Below are 22,646 nucleotides of genomic sequence, written 5' to 3'. Positions count from 1 at the left end.
AGTCCCCATGAGGCGGAGGAAGGGTAACATCAAGACGGCTTAACCGGTTGTAGGCATTAGCTAGAGTAGGGATCTCAGAGCCAGTAAGCATTTGCACCTTGGCTACTGAGTAATCAAGAGATAATCCTGATAGAAAACGAGCCACCATAGTCTGTTCCTGATGGGTTTTATGATTAGTGCAGCAGGGAGGACAAACAAAGTTGAGCCTTTTATAGGCTGATTTAATATTGGGAAAGATTCTGATCACCGTGCTGCAGCTGAAATATCTCTTGCTCAACTTGCAAAATTCTACTGACATGTTTGTCTTGAGAGTACGTGTCACGTAATGAATCCCACATCTCCTTTGCAGTAGAATAGTAAATTAAGCTGTCTGCAATATGTGGCTGAACACTGTTCATAATCCAAGACATAACAATGTCATTATCTTCCTGCCATGTGGTACATTTCCTAGTTTTCTCTGTCGGTTCATTTTCTAACAGAATATGTTTTCGACGATGTCCTGACACAGACATCATAAAAGTCCTCGACCACCTTTCATAATTATTGTCGTCCAACTTTACGGACAACCCATAAGAGAAGGGATTAACAAAAGCTTTGTACTCTGCAGACACTGCAGACCTTTGTTCACCATCCCTAGACTTTATTTCAGCCATGGTATTCACCGTTGACAGTAGCTAGCCAATGAGCAGGATAATAATAATAACTAGAAAGTAATCACAAGCAATCTGATAGTAAAGAAATAGATTCCAGCTCAAATAAAATCCTGATGCAGTGGAGGGAGGTCGGCTGCGACAATCCGGTTTGCTGAAATGGTTGGCACTATCCTCCCGACTGTGCAACATGCAATAACAAGTGGAAAGACAGCCACCCAAAACTTGGTGTTGTCTGGTTTTCTTTATTTCAATGGAGCCTCAATTAAAGAGTTGATGAAAACAATTGGAAAGAAGAACTAACAGGGCGTAAAAGCAAACAACGCAAGCTAATGGAATAAACAAATGTCAAAAGAAAAGAAACTGCTGAAAGAAAAAAAAGAACTGCAGTTGCGATTTCATTGTTCTTTGTCCTTCACGAAACCCTAGGCAGGGTATTAATAATGCCTGGCAAGATCTGGGTCTCAGGTCCAGTCCTTGGACCCGAGACAACTCATTGCCGCTGTACCCGTTGCTGCTGGTGGATCTGGGCGTTGGCACTGTGCAGTGTTGCTTCCCGCCTGAGCTCGCCTTGAATAGCTATGCAGGGCACCACGTCCTTGCGCTGGGGCACCAGACTCACGATCGGATCCATTATTTAGGTCCGATCATTTGTCCCATGGGAGTCCTAAAAATATTATTCTGCAACCATTTTGTCGGGGCCGACTCTCAGGATGTGGTCAAAACATAACAGATGGTTAACAAATTTTCGATGCTGCCATCAAACTCTACGACTTTCATCTCGTCATCTCCCTCAACAAGTGACTCACCCTCGCTCTTACTATCAGACACTGACTCAACAATGTCCTCTGCGAGATGGGTGTTCTTGCTCACAGTGGGGCACTTGGACGCAACATGACCTAACTCTTGACACCTAAAACAACGAATGGTAGACTCACTGGGCTTACCTTTGGATTTGGTGTGGTACGCGGTTTCGGACTGATCGGGCTTGCTAGGGTCGACTCTAGGGGTGGACTTTGAGTCTTCTTTTACATGAGAGCTTGCTCCTCTGGTTGGGAAACTCGACTTGGGTTGACTGGACTGATCACTACGGGATGTCCTATGTTCCTGCCTCCTTTTCAATTTTTCTTCCACATTCATGGCATAACTGCTTGCTTGATCTAATGACTCGACTGTGATACAACTGAAGTCGTCAGAAATATCAGGACGGAGACCAGAAATATACCTCGTGACCTGCTGGCGGGCGGTCTCCTCGATCTGCACTCGTAGAGAAAGATGATGAAACTCAGTAATGTACTCCGCCACAATACTAGTGCCTTGACGCAGGGTCAGGTACTCCTTGTAGGCCCTCTCAACGTGATCTAACGGCACAAACTTAGACTGCATCAACCGCTGCATCTCTTCCCAAGTCAGTACACACTCTAGTCCCTGTCGCTCCCCGACCTCTACAATTCAACCCACCATGTCTGCGCTAGGCCTCTCAACCGAGTAGAGGCTAGGGAGACACGACGGTGCTCAGCGACACCGTGGTAGTCGAAGAAGAACTGGACGACATAAGACCAGTTGAAGAACTGCTTCACATCGAACTGACCTGCGAACTCTGGAAGCTCCAGCTTCACCCCGTACGTGGAGGGGCGCTCTGGTGCTCTCTGCTGATGGGCCTCCACCATGCTTGCGGGGTACTCGTTCCAAAAAGTATCATCATCCCACACTGCTTCATCATCGCGGTTCTGCTCGCATGGCTGCTGGTGCTGATGTACTCCGACGACGTGTGGTCGGCGCTCAGGTCGCGTCGGTCCCTGCTGAATCTGCCTCGGTCTGGCTTGCCCGTAGGCGGGAGCCATCTGTGGTCGGCGTTGTGGCACCAGGATGACAGGAGGTCCAAAGTAAGGTGGATGGGTTTGCCGGGTCTCGGGCTCTAGGTGGGTAGGAACGAGATAATATGGGTCTGGGTTATAGGTTGGATTGGGGTAGGGGCAGTGGGTCAGGTTTGGTACGGGGTTCTGGATCGGGGACGGGTTAATGGGTTGGTTCTGGTTCGGGTTAATATTGGGTTGATTCGCCCGATTGGATATGGATCAGGTCTATTCCTAAACTACTCGTCGGACCCAAATTTGGGTAGGCTGGATCGGGAATCGAGTTGTGGGGATAAAAGGCTTGGTTTAAACTCGATCCACGATCCATATAATTATGGGTCTGGTTTTGACCCGGCTCAAATTGAAACTGGAGCTCCGTTCGGGTCCGATATGGGCCTGGGTCGGCTGAGGATCTGAATTGGGGATCAAAATGAATAGGTTGGATCTGGTTCGGGGCGACCTGCGAACCAGACCCAACTGGGTAGGTCGGGTACATGAGCTCTAGGCATGGACCCGCTCCCTGGGACCCAAAGGATGATCCCTGGGATTCGGGTCGGGGCCCCGATATGAGGGTCCGGACCCACCCACAGGGTACCGCCACCCCTTGCATGCGGAGGGCCTGAGACAACGCCCCCATGTGCAGGCCCGGGTTAGTGGACCGGGTCGGTCCCTGCTCGGGCGGATGTAGCTGGGCCAGCAGCCGGGCCCAGCATCACGCTGGGACCTGGCGAGCCAAACCCAGGCTGCGGCACAGGTGCTGGGGCACGAGGCCAGGCCTGCGCACCCCAGCTAACGCTGGGAGGCGCGGCCAGAGCCCCGTGCTTGGCCTGGTAGGCATTGAGGGGCTGGTTTGCAGCCGTACTCGAGTCTGTCGATTGGGGAAGTACCAGGTTCAGGGCGGTGATGCAACCACGAGGATTCGGTTGGCCGAATTCGGCTGCAGCGGCAACTATTTGATTTTTCGCACTGTCACCCACTTTCGCTCCTGTTTTCTGCATGGAGGCTGCGCGCGCTTCCCCGGACGACTCGATGGTCCCGAGCCGTTCGTTGAACTCGTCCATGCGTCTCGACAAACCCGCGACCTCTTTGCTGATGCGTTGCAGATTTTCCTGAATCTGAGTTACATCGTCAAGCACTCGTAGTACTGGATCTTTAACAGTGGTTCCCTTCCGATCTTTTCCTCTGGTAGGATCATGCCTCGCCTCTTGAGTCATCCCGCTGCCGAAGGAGGACGCCTGCGCTCTGATACCACTTTGATGCAATGGAGGGAGGTCGGCTGTGATGATCTGGTTTGCTGAAATGGTTGGCACTATCCTCCCGACTGTGCAACATCCAATAACAAGTGGAAAGACAACCACCCAAAACGTGGTGCTGTCTGGTTTTCTTTATTTCAATGGAGCCTCAATTAAACAGTTGATGAAAACAATTGGAAAGAAGAACTAACTGGGCGTAAAAACAAACAACGCAAGCCAATGTAATAAACGAATGTCAAAAGAAAAGAAACTGCCGAAAGAAAAAAAGAACTGCTGCTGCGATTTCAATGTTCATTGTCCTTCACGAAACCATAGGCAGGGTGTTAATAATGCCTGGCTGGATCTGGATCTCAGGTCCGCTCCTTGGACCCGAGACAACTTGTTGCCGCTGTACCTGTTGCTGCTGGTGGATCGGGGCGTTGGCACTGTGCAGTGTTGCTTCCCGCTTGAGCTCGCCTTGAATAGGTACGCATGGCACCACGTCCTTGCGCTGGGGCACCAGACTCGCAATCGGATCCATTGTTTGGGTCCGATCGTTTGTCCCATGGGAGTCCAGACCCATGGACCCGCTCAGGTCACTCTGTGTAAACTGGGCCCGGTCCTGCTCTGCCTCAAATCCCTGTCTTGCAATATATATATATATATCACAGACGCCACCAGCAAGATAATAAATCTGATCACCACTATAAAAATTAATTTCAGCTGACAAATTGATTTCAGATCTGAACTTCGACAAAAAATTTAATCAGATCTGATTAAATCTGATTCCAACGACAGCAAGCACTACAGATTTAACGCCTACCACATCAACACGACCCTGATACGAGCAAATCTGATTCCAACGACAGCAAGCACTACATATTTAACGCCTACCACATCAACACGACTATGATACGAGCAACAGTCAGTCAGTCACACCATTCAGATCTGATCCAACATCAACGCTCCATGCTACACGACATCTAGTTACTGCACGATCTCAAATCTGCTCCACCCAATCACAGAATAATTGCTGATCTGATGCAACACGATCATGATGTCAGATCTGCTCCACCCAATCACCACATGATGGTAGATCTGATGCACCACGATCCATCAATATTACTGAGGCGTCATCAATAAGGAGCAAAAGAGGAACACACGATCTAGGGTGTCTAATCAGATCTGCATATTGTGCTTGAGAAAAGATAAAAAAATCTATTCACGATTAGCCCTAATAACCCTTAAGTAGTGATTAGGGTGTAATGAAATGGTGGTCTTCAACAAATGCACAAATAACTCACAAACAAGTGTCTATTGGAGACACTACAAGCATGACCCTTGAAAGGGTATAAAAGGAAGAACACTTGAAAAATAAATAATACTTTATTCATGAACAAAATGCTTAAGAAGCATGGTAATTTACATTGAAGGGGTTCACCCCTATATATACAAAAAAGTGGGAGAGAGAGGAGAGCTCATTTTGAGCTCTCCAAAAGAGACGTTGGATTTCAACGTCTCTTAATATAGCTGTTGGACTACAGTCCAACAACATTTATTATTATAGTTGTTGGACTATAGTCCAACAACATTTATTATAGCTGTTGGACTACAGTCCAACGGCTATTTGCACAGTCAAGTTCCAACAGGAACTTGACTGGATCAAATATCTAGTTTCTATTGAACTAGATGCTAAAAAAGAAAATAAAGAAAAAAAGAAAAAGAAAATAATAAAAGAAAATATAATAATATTAAATTATATATATATATATATATATATATATATTACAGTTTACATTTTAACACTCCCCCTCAAACTTACGGTACAATGAGCGAAAGTTTGTCTAAGAGGAAGTGAAATCTGGGAGCAGCGAGAGGCTTGGTGAAGAAGTCTGCTAATTGATATTCTGATGTAACATATGGCAGATCAATGGTTCTATGTAAGTATTCCTCTCTGACACAGTGACAGTCCATCTCACTGTGTTTAGTGCGCTCATGGAATGTCCGGTTGCTTGCAATGTAGATCGCACTTTTGTTGTCACAGCACATCTTTGAAGCTTGCGTTGCTTTAGCTCCCATATCCGCTAGCAATCGTCTGAGCCAAACAACCTCCATAGTGGTGGTTGCGATGGCTCTGTATTCAGCTTCGGTGGAGGAAAGAGAGACTTTCTGTTGCTTCTTGCACCTCCACGAAATTAAGGTTTCACTTATGAACACACAAAAACCAGTAGTTGAGTGTCTATTATTGAGATCACCTCCCAGTCAGCATCAGTATATGCAATTAAATTTAATGAAGATGAAGCAGACAAGAAGAGTCCTCGTGAAAGAGAGGATTTTAAGTATCTAATAATACGCAAAATCGCTCCCATGTGCACGGAGGTGGGACTATGCTGAAACTGACTGACTGTATGAACCGCATGAGTTATATCTGGCCTAGTAATGAAAAGATAAGAAAGAGCTCCAACAAGCTGTCTATAAGGAGTAGGATCATCAAGAAGTTCTCCATCATCAATTTTCATTTTAACATTGACAACTTCTGGAGTGTCTACTTTCTTATCATTTGTAATTCCAGACCTGGAAACGATATTAAGAGCAAATTTAGATTGAGATATCAAATACCCCCGAGGGGAATAAGCAACTTCAATGCTTAAAAAATATCTTAATAAACCTAAGTCAGTCATTTCAAAGTGAGTTTTAAGAAGAGATTTGATATTTGCAACTCCCTGTTTGTCGCTTCCGGTGATGATCATATCGTCCACATAGAGAAGAAGAATAATGATGCCTGCATCAGATTTCTTAACAAACAAAGCAGTGTCAGTTAAACAAGGTTGAAAACCAATATCAAGCATAACATGACTAAATCGGTCATACCAGGCTTTTAGAGCCTGTTTAACACCATAAAAAGCTTTTTCTAGACGAAGAGCTTTACCCTTAGGGATACTAATACCAGGTGGGCCTTCCATGTATATTTCTTCAACGAGATTCCCATTCAGCAAAGCATTTTTGACATCTAATTGAAAGATAGGCCATGTTCTAATGGAGGCCAAGGCTATTAAAGTTCTAACAGTGGTCATACGGGCCACAGGAGCAAATGTTTCTTCATAATCGATGCTATACTCTTGGGCATATCCTTTTGCTACTAAACGGGCCTTATATCTTTCCAGGGTCCCATCACTTTTGGTTTTGACTTTGTATACCCACCTACAACCTATAGGTTTCTTACCCGGAGGAATATCTTGTATCGTCCAAGTATTGGCCTTTTCTAGTGCATCCAATTCTATTTTCATGGCTTCTATCCATTCTATATGATTTTTTGCTTGAGAATAGGATGATGGTTCAACATATGATTGTATTAATGTAATGGCGGCCCTATACGTGGGTGAAAAAGATTCATAAGACACAAATTTTTCTGGAGGTTTAGAGATTCTAGACGTTCTTCTAGGTGAGACTTCAGAGTATTTTTGTAATGCACATGGAAGATTTTGCTCTCTACGTCTTGAATATTGTAGACTAACATCCCTATGGATTTGCTCTTCATTATCATCATTTTCAACAACAATAGGACTTTGATCATTGTCAAGGTCACATCCAACATCACATTCATTGGATTTTGAAGTTGGATCAATTAAAAACGAGTATTCAGTGACATCCTTGGATTTTTCAAATTCAAAGAAACTTTCTTTTTCCAAAAAAGATACATTTCTTGACACATATAATTTGTCATTTTGAAAATCGAAACACCTGTAGCCTTTTTGATTATCAGCATATCCTAAAAAGGCACATGGGATTGCACGAGGAGAGAGTTTGTCATTTCTGTTGGTGAAAACAAAACATTTGCATCCAAAGACTCTTAATCTAGAATAATCTGGAGTTAAATTAACAAGCTTTTCTATTGGAGTTGTATTCTTTAATGAGGAAGATGGCATCCTATTAATGAGGTAGGTGGTAGTTAGGACCGCTTCAGCCCAAAAACTTTTTGGAACTTGATTTGCAATTAGCAATGTCCTAGTAGTTTCCATAATGTGCCGATGTTTGCGTTCGGCTAGGCCATTCTGTTGTGGAGTGTGTGGACATGATCTTTGATGTGTAATACCATGTAAATTGAGATAGTCTTTGAATTCGTTGGACATAAATTCTCCCCCTGAATCAGTGCGAAAAACAGAAATATCATTTTGAAACTTATTTTTAACCATTTTATGAAATATTTGGAAGTTAGCAAAGACATCAGATTTATGTTTAAGAAAATAAATCCAAGTATGTCTAGAAAAGTCATCAACAAAAATGACATAATATGTATAACCACCTTTGGAAATAACTGGTGCGGGGCCCCAAACATCCGAATGTATTAACTCAAGTGGTCGTGAGGAAACAAAAGTTCTACTAAGAAATGGTAACCTTTTCATTTTGCCAAGAATGCAGTCTTTACAAGAAAAATTTTTAGAATTACAAAATTTTTCCAAACTTGGAAAATATTGAATTTTAGACATATGAGGATGGCCAAGTCTTTTGTGCCATAAATCCAATTCTAATTTCTGAATATTATAACAAAATGCATTCTTGGGTAATTCCAAAAAGTCCATGTAATAAAGTCCTCCTTCTCTATGGCCTTCCCGAATCAGCTTCCCTGACTGGCGATCCTGTACCCAACAACCATGAGAAGAGAAGGAGATATTACATCCATAATCAGATATTTGCGAGACAGATAAGATATTCAAATTAAGTTTAGGGATATATCTAACTTCTGGGATAAAAAATCTTTTGGATTTTTGAAGATTTTCAAAACACCCTATTCCTTTTACTTCGAGAGATATGCCATCGGCTGTAAAAACCTTTGACACACTTGAGTTATTTTTAAGACATTCGGATAGACTATTAACATTTGGGGTCATATGAAAAGGAGCACCATAATCTAAAAGCCAAGGAAAGTTACTTGGACCGGAGAAAGATGCAACTGCCGCTCCAGTTGAGGCTTCGGTTGAGGAGGATACCCCTTTGAGAAGAGGTTGAAGGATTTCCATCAGTTGAGCCATAGACACAGGTGCATCTTGATCTTTTGACTCAGATTCAACAGATGCAACTCTTTTTTCTTCTCTTCTTTTTAACTTTGGACATTGAGGCCTATAGTGCCCCGGTTCATGACAATGATGACAAATAACTTTTCTTTTATCAAAGTCACCGTTTTGCCTTTCAAAATGAGGCGGCTTGTAAGTACGAGTATGATTCCCCGGTCTAGATACAGCTAAAACGGAGTCATCAACTTTTGGAGTACTTTTTCTAAGTCTATTTTTCTCCATAGTGAGCTCTTCTATAGTATCAACAATAGAAGGAATTTTTTCACGATGTAAAAGGGCCGATTTGGTGGATTCAAACTCCGGCCTTAGACCATTCACAAATTGATAGAAATGTTCCATATCGAGTTGCTTTTGGCGAAGCTCGATGTCTTCGGCACAATGCCATTTGGGCTCAAGAAGAGCCAACTCTTCCCAAAGTTCGGACAACTCATTATAATATTCTCGAATAGTTTTATCTTTTTGAGTCATTGTCCGAACTTTATCTTGTAAATTGCATACATGTGCAATATCTTTAAGGGAATACCTGTTTTTGAGGTATTCCCAAGCCTTATCGGCATGCTCAAACTTAGCTAGACTAGAGTATTTTTTAATGTCTATGCTATTGATGAGCCATGACATAATTTTTGCATGCCATATCCTCCATTCTTTTCATTTCTTTTCATAAGTGGCTAACGCCTTACTCTTCTCTTCTTCCGTTAGAGGAACCTCTTTATCACCCTCTTTCTTGGTAAAAGATAGTTTATGTTCCAAATCGGAACCATCCACTATACCCCATATACCTTTTCCCCAAATGTGGTACTTTATAATCGAAGCCCACATTACATAGTTAGTATCATTTAGCTTCATAGGAATGATGGTGATCTTATCATTGCCATCCATTTTTTACAAGGGTAAGAGAGGAATAAATAGGAGGAGAGAGAGAGAAAAATAAAAAGAAAAGAAAAAGAGTAGACAAAGGAATAAGAAAGGATACAAAACCAAAATTTTTTGTAGCACAAGTTCGCCTTTCTTCAAACAAATCTTCTTGAGCCAAGAACAAGGTGATGAAACACCTTTTGTAAATGTGGCACGAAAATCGAGGCGGAAGCACTTCAAGATCTAAGGATTTCGTAGCTCTGATACCATGTAATGAAATGGTGGTCTTCAACAAATGCACAAATAACTCACAAACAAGTGTCTATTGGAGACACTACAAGCATGACCCTTGAAAGGGTATAAAAGGAAGAACACTTGAAAAATAAATAATACTTTATTCATGAACAAAATGCTTAAGAAGCATGGTAATTTACATTGAAGGGGTTCACCCCTATATATAAAAAAAAGTGGGAGAGAGAGGAGAGCTCATTTTGAGCTCTCCAAAAGAGACGTTGGATTCCAACGTCTCTTAATATAGCTGTTGGACTATAGTCCAACAACATTTATTATAGCTCAGTCCAACAGCTATTTGCACAGTCAAGTTCCAACAGGAGGATCAAATATCTAGTTTCTATTGAACTAGATGCTAAAAAAGAAAATAAAGAAAAATAGAAAAAGAAAATAATAAAAGAAAATATAATAATATTAAATAATATATATATATATATATATATATATATATATTACAGTTTACATTTTAACATAGGGTCAATAAAGAAAATTACAAAAGAGACCATTAAAAGTTAAAATATAAACAAGACCACCTGATAACTTTTCTGATTTCCAATAAACCCCTCACGATAATAACTCTCAACAAGAATAATACGAGAGAGAGAGAGAGAGAGAGAGAGAGAGAGAGAGAGAGAGAGAGAGAGAGAGAGAGAGAGAGCAAAAATAAAAGCTTAGGCCCCCCAACCCTAATTAGGGTCGGGCGTTTTATGTTTATACCCCAACTTTTAGTCAAATTAGGGCTTTGACCCTCATTTGACCAAAATCAGTAAAGGCGTATATGCCTCATTTTGAGGTGTGCGCCTCAAGGCGTATGAGGCGCACACCTTTGGGTTTTTGCGTTTTATTCATGCGCCTAAAGGCACAAAGCCCCTCGCCTTGAGGCGAGGCGCGTTTTTAATAACACTGCACATGGTAATGCAGGTTGGCTTTGAATTAACCTTTTTTGAAGATGTTTTCCATTTGATATTTGATGTTTGTTTTCATAAGAGTTGTGAATGCGATATGGTTGGAGCAAATTTAGAAACCTCAACTCATTGTTTATCTCGTTTGGATTCTTCCAACCATCCCATTGAAAACTACTTTCACATAAATGTTGCATTGAATTAAATGGACAACATTGTACTTGATCAGATTTATGGTTGATCCATACCTTAATACAACCCCCCGCCCCTGGCTGGCCTCCAGTTGGTAAAACCCTTGAAGTCCCACCTGCCCATTGGGGAGTACACCCAGCTTCAACCTTGCGGCAAGGGATCCCTTGGGTTTCAAACTTATGATGTCCTGTCAACTTGGTGACATTCACAAGTCGCAAGATGATCTGAGCCCTTGTGGGCTTTGTCAATTCAAATAGTTGGTAACCAAGAAATGAAACTAATTTGCATATGGTGCAGTCACTATACATATAGAATAATGTTCTTGAATCTGTATTTCATATTTTGGTGTTGATGCTGCTGTTCAAGACGGCATTGCTAGAGACAGCTGGTACTGCTGTGTCTGAAAATTTACGATTTGTTGCTGTTTGATATGGCTGAAAAAGCGTGTTTAGGGTCTGATTATCATATCAGACCCGAGTTCCTTGTTTGTTATTAATGTTCGGTTTGTATAGCTTTTTTATATTCGGATCTGGATATTATACCAGATCCTGATCCATGCTGTAAACTTACACAAATACATTGTTTAGGTCACGATTTCTGTATTGAAATCGTGACAGCCGCAGCCTCTCTTCTCCTCTTCTCTTCTCTTCTCTTTCTCACAAGACAGGTACAAAAGAAAAACTCACATGGTATCATAGCCAAGATTCACGTAGGGTTTGAAGTGGCTTCCAAAAGGTGCGACCTGACTATTTCAATCAAGAAAGATTCTTATTCCTTCCACCTCTTCTCTTCGTTTTTTTTTTGAAAGGCGTGAATCCCTAAAATCAACCCATCTGCTTCTTCGTCTGGAACATTCAGATCTGGTTGTGCTTTTGCACCAGATCTGAATCACTTCACCTTCTGCATTCACGTGAATCCCTAGTTTCACCTGAATCCCCAAAACCGACCCATCTTCTTCTTCGTCTGAAATACTCCACCTCTGCATATTCTTATTTTCTCACTTGAACCAAAATATTCAGATATGTGCGTGAGATTGCATCAAATCTGAAATATTAAGTCTCTGATTGATTTTCCTTCTATATACTGTCCAATTTTTTTTCTATATCAGATTTCTGATCTACATCTAATCCATCTAGTGACTGCAGGCCATTCCTCCTTGTTATCAATCTGATATTCGTATATCCCATCCTCTGTTGATATCATACTCATTTGTGTTCTATCTGAAAACATAGTCAAGTTTAAATTCAGTTCAACGTGAGTTGTTCAGAGCTTCTTATCGTGTTAATCACATGGTTGCCAGTTGAGGAAGCGGGAGCGGGAAGCAATACGGGAAGCGGGAGCGGGAGCGGGAAGCGAGACACTTTCAAAATTTTAGGAAGCCGGGAAGCGTGGGACCACTTAGGACCGATTCGGGAAGTGTCTCGGAAGCGACCTAGGAAGCGTATCGGAAGCGACCTAGGAAGTGTCTCAGAAGCGAGGGGGAAGCGAAAAAAATAAAAATAAAAAATACAAAAAATTGAAAAAACAGGGGAAGCGAGGGGGAAGCGTGATGGGAAGCGCGCTTCCCATTAAAGGGAAGCGCATTCCCCATTAAAGGGAAACACGTCCCCCATTAAAGGGAAGCGCGCTTCCCAAAAAAGGGGACGCTTCCCCCCACACTTTGGAAGCGCGACGTTTCGCGCTTCCAAAGCACGCTTCGGCGAAGCGCGCTTCCCCTTTTAGGTAGGCGCTTCCGGTAACCCTGGTTAATCATAAACCCCATAAATATAACAATTTTTTTTGGATCTGGTTCTTTTTTTGAATTCGAAAATTTCTGATCACTAATTTCTCGAAAGTTGCACAGCCGCAAAAAAAAGAAAAAGAAAAAGGAGAGGGCGATCAACAAATCTCTCTGGCTGTAGACTGGGCACTTCGTGAATACTTTCCTGTTAAAATTCTTTTCTTCATGGATCTTCACTCTTCTCCATCCAATCTTTGTTGGAGTTTTCTCAATCAACTTGTTTCTGAAAAGTTAATCACCTCAAACTTCTTGATTTGGAAGAGACAAATCATTTCTTTTATAAGGAGTCAAGGTCTCTTAGGTTACCTGGATGAAACCACTGTGGTCCCGCTAGAATTTGTTGCGAGAGAAGAAAAAGATGACAAAGGGGTAAGTTCAGTTGTGTATGTCAAAAATGTAGAGTACCTCAACTGGGAAAGGAAAGATCAGTCAGTGGTTGCGTACATCACTTCTACCCTGTCCCAAGAGGTCCTTGTTGCAATTCCCGACAATTGTACAGCTCTGCAACTTTGGGAGAAATTGGTTCAGACATATTCACAAGTTTCACAGGCGAGAATGGTTTTTCTCAAGAAGGAATTTCAGATGCTGAGAAAAGATTCCATGACCATCGTGGAATATCTGAACAAGATGAAGACTATCACAGACCAACTTGCAGTTATAGGATGTGCGGTGACTGACAGTGATATAGTGCAACAGACTCTGAGTGGATTGGGATCCGACTACAATATGATCGTCACTTCACTATTGTGTCTGCCTGCCCTTCCTGCCTTTGATGAGTTATGAGCTAAATTGGTTCAGTATGAGATGATTCTGAAAGGTTTTTCTGAAGAAACTCATGTTCATACAAGTTCCCAAGCAGTTTTTGCCACAGGGATAACTTACGGTCGAGGACGAGGGCGAGGAGGACAAGGACGAAGTGGTCACGTAGGACGTGGATTGCTCCCCACTCCAAATATGCCGATTCATGCTCAGGGACAAAAATCCATCCCTACTTACTTCCTTTGTAACAAAAGGGGGCATGTTAAGGCGAATTGTTGGCACAATCCAGAAAATAAAAGAAAGACTCCACAGGCAGAACCCAAGAGTAAGTCTACCAGTATTAGTAACAGTGGAGTGATTAAAGATCTGCTCATATCCGCCTTGTCAGAATTGAAATTAAAGCAGAATGATCAAGGCACTTGGTTCGTTGATTAGGGGCAACAACTCACGTGACTGGTGATGCAGGTAAACTTTCTAATCCTATTCCTTATTTTGGCAAAAGTAAAATTGCCACTGGAGATGGATCCCACCATCCTATTTCTTATATTGGAAAAACTGTCATTCCCATGTCACATTCTACTCTTGAGCTTTCTGATGTCCTACGTGCTCCCAACATCAAGAAAAATATTGTCTCTGTTTCTAAACTTGTTGATGATAATCATGCTTCAGTCGAATTCACTTCCTTCTCTGTGCAGGTTAAGGACCTTTGCACGAGGGAAGCATTCGCTAAAGGAAAGAGACGAGGCAATATGTATGTTTTTGAAGAAGCTCCATGTCGTTCCGTCCGTCCTGCTCACTTGGATTCCAAGACTTTGGTTTTAGTATTTATGAATGTAATAAGCCTTTCTTATGTCATAGTCGATTAAGACATTGTGGGTGTCATTTTATTGAGAAACTTCTTTCTAATAATCTCATTCCAACAGAAAGTCTCAATGTGGATGGGAAAAATCAGAAGTGTTCCAGTTGTCTTTTATGCAAAAGTCATGTATTGCCATTTCATTCCATTAATAAGAGAGCTTCAAAACCTTTTGAGGTAATATGTTCTGATGTATGGGGACCTGCCCCAGTTGTCTCTAGATCTGGAAGCAGATACTATCTAATCTTTGTCGATAGCTATTCTCGTTACACCTGGATATATTTCATAAAAAATAATTCGAAAGTTTTTCCTTTGTTTCAAAATTTTCTTTCTTTAGTAAAAAATCAATTCTCTGAGTCCATCTGATTCTTTCAATGTGATGGAGGTTGGGAGTTCTCATCTAGTGACTTTATTTCTTTTCTTCAAAATAATGGGATAGGAAGAAGGGTGTTTTGTCCACACACTCCTCAACAAAATGGGATTGTTGAGCGAAAACATAGGCATATCATTGAAAGTGCCATGAGTATGCTCCATGACAGTAATCTTCCCATCACTCTGTGGACAGAAGCCTTTCATTCTGCCGTATATGTGATAAATAAGCTGCCTATGGTTGTCCTGAAAAATAAGTCTCCTTATTATTGTCTTTTTGGAGCTCATCCTAGTTATTATGATTTGCGTGTCTTTGTGTTTGTTATGTGCACATTGATCGGTCCCTGAGAAAAAAGTTTGAGGACAAGGCTCAGAAGTATAGATTTGTGGGATATGCAGACTACTACAAAGGATATAGGTGTTATGATCCTGCGAATAGGCGTATCAGAATCTCAAGAAATGTTATCTTTGATGAACAAAATTTCGATCACAAAGTTGGCACAATGGATATCCTTGATTGAATTCTGAACTTTTTGCTAGTTTCAATGAAGTCTGTTCTCCAGATTGTGGACAACGGGAATAAGAAACCTCTGAGACTATTGACACGTCGGGATCACAGAATGGGGAAGAAATACCATTCGTACCGGGCAAATACAAGGGCATTTGCTATACTCGGCAGAGAACGACAATGCAAGATCTTTCAAATCACACCTCAGCAGCTGCACCTACTTCCCCTCATACTTCTGAGGTCAGAAGATCCAATCGCGTACGGCACCCTATTGATAGGTGGGTCAGCTATAACAATTTCTCCTTGGATTTTCAGCTCTTCTTAACTGCCCTGAGTAAAGAAGATGAACCTATCATATACTATCAGGCAACCACTTGCTCCAAATGGGTAGAAGCTATGAATGATGAAATGCAAGCTTTACATGAATGTGAAACCTGGGAAATCGTTCCCAGACCACCTGACAAAAATGTTGTTGGATGCAAATGAGTCTACAAAATAAAGTATAAACCAGATGGAACCGTTGAACGATACAAGGCAAGACTAGTAGTAAAAGGGTTTACTCAAGGAGCAGGACAAGACTATGATGAATCTGAAAGGATCCTCTGAAGCCTCTCATGGGAATTCCGGAACACAAGATGTGCTGGCTATGAGAATGAGTTATGGTCGAGGAAGAGGAAGTTCTTTTCGAGGAAAAGGAGGCCAAGGGAGAAATAACTATGGAGGTCGTGACATACTTCCAACACCCAATATCCAGAGACAAAGACCCATTCCCACCTGCTTCCTATGCAACAAGAAAGGGCACATTAAAGCAAATTGTTGGTTTAATCCTCAAAACAAAGGGAAAGCTCCACAAGCAGAGGCTAGGAAGGATGGAGAAGTAAAAGAGTTGTTGTTGGCAGCCTTGGCAGGATTGAATATGAAGCAAAATGACAAAGGAATTCGGTATGTCGACTCCGGAGCAGCTACTCATGTTACAGGTGATGTAGGTAAACTCTTGACTCTTACACCTTATGTTGGAAAGAATAACATAGTCATAGGAGATGAATCTCATCATGCAATCTCACATACTGGAAATGCCATTATACACATGTCAAAGTCCTCTCTTAAACTTCCAAGTGTCATCCATGCTCCTAATATTCAAAAGAACATTGTTTCTGTTTCAAAACTTGTTGATGATGCAAATGCTTCGGTTGAATTTACTCCCTCTTCTGTTTATGTCAAGGATCTTCGCACGAGGAGGACATTCGCTGAAGGAAAACGATGGGGCAACATGTACATCTTTCAAGTAGATCCTTCTTCCATTCATTCCAACTATTCATCCTTGAAGTCTCACCAACGTCAAGTTTTTTATTCTGATTTTATATTTACTGTTTCTGAAAGGAATAAGCCAAGACTTTGGCATAGTCGTCTTGGCCATTGTGGTCGCCATTTCATTGAAAAACTTGTCCTGAATAATCTTATTCCTAAGTCCAGTCTGAGTTCAGAAGTCGTTGATACAAAATGTTCTAGTTGTCATCTATGTAAGAGTCATGTTTTACCTTTTGCTTCCATCAATAAAAGAGCTTCAAGGCCATTTGAGGTCATTTGTTCAGATGTCTGGGGTCCTGCTCCAATTACTTCTTTTTTTGGCAGTAAATACTATCTTATTTTCATTGATAGTTACTCACGTTATACTTGGATATTTTTTATGAAGCACAAATCAAAAGTCTTTGGATTGTTCCAGAAATTTCACTCTTTTGTTCAAAATCATTTCTCTACCAACATTCTTAATTTCCGGTGTGATGGAGGAGGTGAATTCTCCTCGAGTGATTTTGTTAATTTTCTTCAACATAATGGGATAAAGAGAAGAGTGTCTTGCCCTCATACACCTCAACAAAATGAGATTGCTAAGAGGAAGCATCGACATATTGTTGAGACTGCAATGAGCATGATGCACGGGATCAATCTCCCTGTATCATTATGGACTGAGGCCTTCCACTCCACAGTTCATGTGATAAATCGATTGCCCATGAGTATCTTAGAAAATAAGTCACCATACTTCTCTCTTTTGGGCATACAACCTGATTATCATGAATTACGTGTGTTTGGGTCTGTTTGTTATGTTCACATTGACAGCTCACTCAGGCACAAGTTCCAAGATAAGGCTTTAAAATGCAGGTTTATAGGATATGCAGAAGATTACAAAGGGTACAGGTGTTATGATCCCCTGAGTAAGCGTGTCAAAATATCAAGGAATGTTATTTTCGATGAAATGAACTTTGCTGATCAGGATACTAATTCGACTATGGTTGATACTGATAACTCAAGCTCCAACATTGAGGTGTACTACCCATGGTTAAATTTAGAACTCTTCTCCAATGGTAAAGTAGACTGTCCAGAAAATTGCAGTCAGAAGGAGCCACATGAGGATTCAGACAATGAGATTCAAACGGAGGAAACTGTCACATATGACTTGGAGCCAACAAGGTATAAGGGTATTGTGTACACCCGGCGAGAGAAAGAGCCCTGATTCATTCTTTGTACGAATACGGATCCATCTGGATCATCCGTTTCGCAGCATATGGATATCAGAAGATCCTCACGGATTCGACATCCGCTTGACAGGTGGGTAAGTTATAAAAATTTTTCATTGGATTTTCAGTTATTCTTGACATCCATAAGTAAAGAGGATGAGCCTCTCATGTTCTATCAAGCTGCGAGCTCTAGAAGATGGGTAGAAGCAATGAATGAAGAAATGGAGGCCTTACATGAATGTGGGACATGGGAGATTGTACTTAGACCACTGAACAAAAATGTTGTTGGGTCAAAATGGGTGTACAAGATAAAATATAAACCAGATGGGAGCATCGAAAGGTACAAGGCTCGACTTGTAGCCAAGGGATTCACACAAGATGAAGGCCAAGACTTTGATGAAACTTTTAGTCCTGTAGTTAAAATGGGGACCATCCACATTGTGTTGAGCCTAGCCATTAAACATGGATGGACATTGAGCCAACTGGATGTAAAAAATGCTTTTCTGCACGGGGATTTAAAAGAAGAGGTCTACATAGAACAACCCACTGGATATGCAGAAAGAGATGCCAAAAAATATGTATGCAAATTAAAGAGAGCACTCTATGGTTTGAAACAAGCTTCTCGTTCCTGGTTCGACAGTTTTTCTCTAGAAATACAACGGCATGGCTTCTCTCGGTCTCTTCTAGATCACTCATTATTTATTCACAATGAACAAGGAGTTACTACTCTTCTATTGATATATGTAGATGACATCATCATCACAGGGAATTGTAAAAGTCACATTGAGCAGGTGAAGAAGTTATTAAATCAGAGATTTAAGATGAAAGATTTGGGAGAGCTGCAATATTTTCTTGGGGTAGAAGTTGATAACAAAAATGATACACTTACCCTTACTCAACACAAATATACGTTGGACATTCTCGGCAGAGCAGGCATGACAGATTGTAAGCCGTTAACAACTCCAAGTGTCATTCATCAGAAATTGAGTTCACAGGAAGGGGATATATATGGAGATCCCACTAAGTATCGCAGTTTAGTTGGCATGTTGCAATACCTGACTTTTACTAGACCCGACATAGTATATTTGGTTAATCAGGTATCCCAGTTTATGCATGAACCTCGTGTGTCACATATGGAGGCAGTCAAACGTATACTTCGCTACCTAAAGGGTACAGTGGGTGATGGGCTGGTATACAAAAACAAGAATTAGATCCAGGCGGGGGCCATGAGATCGTCACTTATGCTGATGCTGATTGGGTGGGTGATCCAGACGAACGACGATCAGTATCCGGTTATTGCAGCTTCATTGGGCCAAACTTGGTATCCTGGAGCAGTAGAAAACAAAAGGCGGTTGCTAGATCAAGCACTGAGGCTGAATACAGATCGATGGCCACTGCCACGACCGAGGGTACATGGATAAGACATCTCCTGACAGAAATGGGAGAACCGATTGCTCGGTCACTGTTGTTGTGTGACAATCAAAGTGCCATCAACATGTCATTCAATCTCATTCACCATAGTCGAGCAAAGCACATTGAAATTGATCAACATTTTATTAGGAAAAATGTTGAAGACAAAGAGATTGAGCCTATGTATGTGCCAACTGAAGAACAAGTTGGTGACATCCTCACTAAAGGGTTGACAAAGGATAGATTTTGGTTTCTGAAGAACAAGTTGTTCATGGTCCAACACCATGCACAACTTGATTGAGGCTGAAAAGAAGTCATCGTTATCTTCATTATGTATGTCTGACCCGATCCATTTATGTAATGGATCGGGTCCAGACCCAGTTCATGTATAATGTAAATCAACACTCTGTTAAGGGGTATTTTCGTACCCTAGTGTTTTACATCTTTATTATTAATAGAATGAGAGGGCAGTCACGATGGACTGAACCCCCTTTCTCTGGAATCTCTCTATCTCTCTCTCACTTTCGATGATAGGGTTTCCTTCTTACAGAAACCTTCAACCCAGTGGTGAGAATGGAAACAATTCGAATTATTCTTTCCTTGGCCGTTGAACATGGATGAAAGTTGAGTCAACTTGATGTAAAGAATGCATTCTTGCATGGGGATTTGAAGGAGGAAGTCTACATAGAACAACTCCCCTGGATATCAAGAGCAAAACTGCAAAACACATGTGTGCAGACTAAAAAGAGCTATCTATCGCCTAAAACAAGCCTCTCGTTCTTGGTTTGACAGCTTCTCTCTTGAGATTCAAAAGCATGGGTTTTCACGCTTTCTATTGAATCACTTATTATTCATTTTTAGAAGTCAGGATGTGATCACCCTATTATTAATTTATGTTGATGATATAGTTATCACAGGAAACTCTGAAGGTCACATCAAGGAAGTAAAAAACCTATTAGGTCAAAGGTTCAAGATGAAAGATCTCGGGGCCTTGCGCTACTTTCTTGGCATAGAAGTCGATAGCTAGGCTCATGGCTTGACCCTTACTCCGCACAAGTATACAATAGATGTTCTCAGCAGGGCAGGTATGAAAGATTGCAAACCTTTAGCCACTCCAAGTGTGCTCCACCAAAAATTGAGTACTCATGATGGAGACTTGTGTGAGGACTCCACTAGGTATCGCAGCCTAATAGGGATGTTGCAGTATCTCACATTTACTCGACCTGATATTGTTTATTCAGTTAATCAAGTGTCTCAATTTATGCATGCACCACACACCAGGCATATGGAGGCGGTTAAGAGGATACTCAGATACCTGAAAGGGACCGTTGGAGATGGGTTGATATATTCCTTACAATCGTCTGACAAGGATGTGCATGAACTCACTGTATATTGTGATGCAGACTGGGTAGGAGATCCTGATGAGCACAAGTCTACGTCAGGATATTGTGTCTTGATTGGAAGAAATTTAGTCTCTTGCAGTAGTAGAAAACAAAAGACTGTTGCTAGATCAAACACTGAAGCTGAGTATAGATCCATGGCTGTTGCTACTGCCGAAGTCATCTGGGTCAGGCACTTACTAACTGAAGTAGGAGAAACGATCTCTCCGTCTACCTTGCTGTGTGACAATCAAAGTGCTCTCAATATGTCATTCAATCCAGTACATCACAGTCGCGCTAAGCATATTGAGATCGACCAACATTTTGTGAGACAAAAGGTTGAAGAAAAAGAGATCAAGCCTGAGTTTGTCAATACTGAAAGACAAGTTGTAGATATTTTTACAAAAGGCTTGACAAAAGATCGTTTTTTGGAAGCTTAAAGGCAAGTTGTTCATGGTTCAAAACCGTGATCAACTTGAGGGTGGGGTGGGGTGAAAAAGCGTGTTTAGGGTCTGATTATCATATCAGACCCGAGTTCCTTGTTTGTTATTAATGTTCAGTTTGTATAGCCTTTTTATATTCGGATCTGGATATTATACCAGACCTAGATCCATGCTGTAAACTTACACATAAATACATTGTTTAGGTCACTATTTCTGTATTGAAATTGTGACAGCCGCAGCCTCTCTTCTCCTCTTCTCTTCTCTTTCTCACAAGACAGTTGCAAAAGTAAAACTCACAATGGCATTGCTTGAGGTGGCTGGTGCTTGTTCTGCATCAAATTATAGGAATTGGTGGAGGCATTAAAAAATTTACTTTTTAAGCTGCTGCTGCTGCTTAAGATGATGTTGCTCACCTTTGGCAGCCTGGATGATCCTAATGCTTTTGCAGTGATGGTCCACAAGATGTTTTAAGTTGGCCTGTATATTGATAAGGTTGAGTTTGGTGTGTGAGGGAGACCAGCATCCTCTTTAAAATGACCAGAAGGCAAGAGGTCTTGCATCATATTGTCCTACATCTTGTATGATGTTCAGCGGCTACTGTGTTCAGGACCTGAAATGGATGCATGAGCTGAAAATCATGTTTTCTGAACTCAGTACTCGTCTATGTTTTACCAAAATGTTGATTTACCAATTGATGGTATGTATCTGTTCATTAACCAGTAAGCATCAATTATCTCTTTGCAGGTGCCCCAGATTTCAGATGCCACAAGCATATATCACAGTTGTACAGGTGATTAAACTCATCTTAATTCTTTTCTTTAATTTTTCTTTAGCACCATGCGTGTAATCACATTCTTAATCGTTTTCCATTTTCTCTTTCTTTATGTGGATGTTCCTTTAAGTAAATGCACCACGGTTATTGCCACCTTGGGAGTTGCAGGATCTATTGCTGTTTACAACTATGATGGAGCTCCGAGTTAAGGCCTTGGTTTGCTCGCTTGAAACAAGTCGGTAGCCTCTTGAACCAAACTAACACAAGCTATTCGCTCTCCAAATTGATCATTTGTTGTAATCATAGCATGAATCCAAATCCATGTATATAATTCCTTGTAGTTCAATTTTGAAGCCATTGAGATTGCAGGATCTTTTGCTGTTTACAACGAGGGTGGAGCTCCAAATCAAGTTCTTATTTTGCTCGTTTGAAACAAGTCAGTATCCTCCTTAACCAAACTAACACAAGCTGCTCGCTCTCCAAATTGATCATTTGTTATAGTAATAGCATGAATCCAAAGTCTGTATATAATTCCTTGTAGTTCAATTTTAAAGCCATTAGGAGTTGCAGGATCTATTGCTGTTTTATGAGGATGGAGCTCGAGTCAAGGCCTTGGTTTGCTCGTTTGAAAGAAGTGAGTCAAGGCCTTGGTTTGCTCGTTTGAAAGAAGTCAGTAGTCTCTTGAACCAAACTTATACAAGCTGTTGGCCCTCCAAATGATCATTTGTTGTAGTCATAGCATGAATCCAAGTCTATGTATCTAATTCATTGATCAATTTTTAAGTCATTGACCATTCTAGAATGAAA

General features: G+C 41.3%; 1 protein-coding gene across 2 annotated transcripts in view; it reads left to right on the top strand.

Annotated features, from left to right (window-relative positions):
• The window catches only part of LOC149842880 (protein FAR1-RELATED SEQUENCE 5-like), a 43,291-nt gene extending 20,887 nt beyond the window's left edge, over nt 1–22,404 (top strand). The window contains exons 5-7 of one of the 2 annotated variants that reach the window (XM_089999501.1): nt 21,812–21,857; nt 21,970–22,074; nt 22,209–22,404. The gene's annotated coding sequence lies outside the window, so the exon portion shown is untranslated. Of the gene's footprint in view, nt 1–21,811; nt 21,858–21,969; nt 22,086–22,208 lie in introns of those variants that run through there. The other variant, XM_089999499.1, reaches the window with a different exon arrangement.
• The last annotated feature ends 242 nt before the right edge of the window (nt 22,405–22,646 follow it).

The sequence above is a fragment of the Nuphar pumila genome, chromosome 3 (assembly GCF_984573655.1).
Source record: "Nuphar pumila chromosome 3, dmNupPumi1.hap1.1, whole genome shotgun sequence".
Classification (NCBI taxonomy): Eukaryota; Viridiplantae; Streptophyta; class Magnoliopsida; order Nymphaeales; family Nymphaeaceae; genus Nuphar; species Nuphar pumila.
The sequence above is the reverse complement of the archived record's forward strand: the minus strand, read 5'-3'. Positions and strand labels throughout refer to the sequence as shown.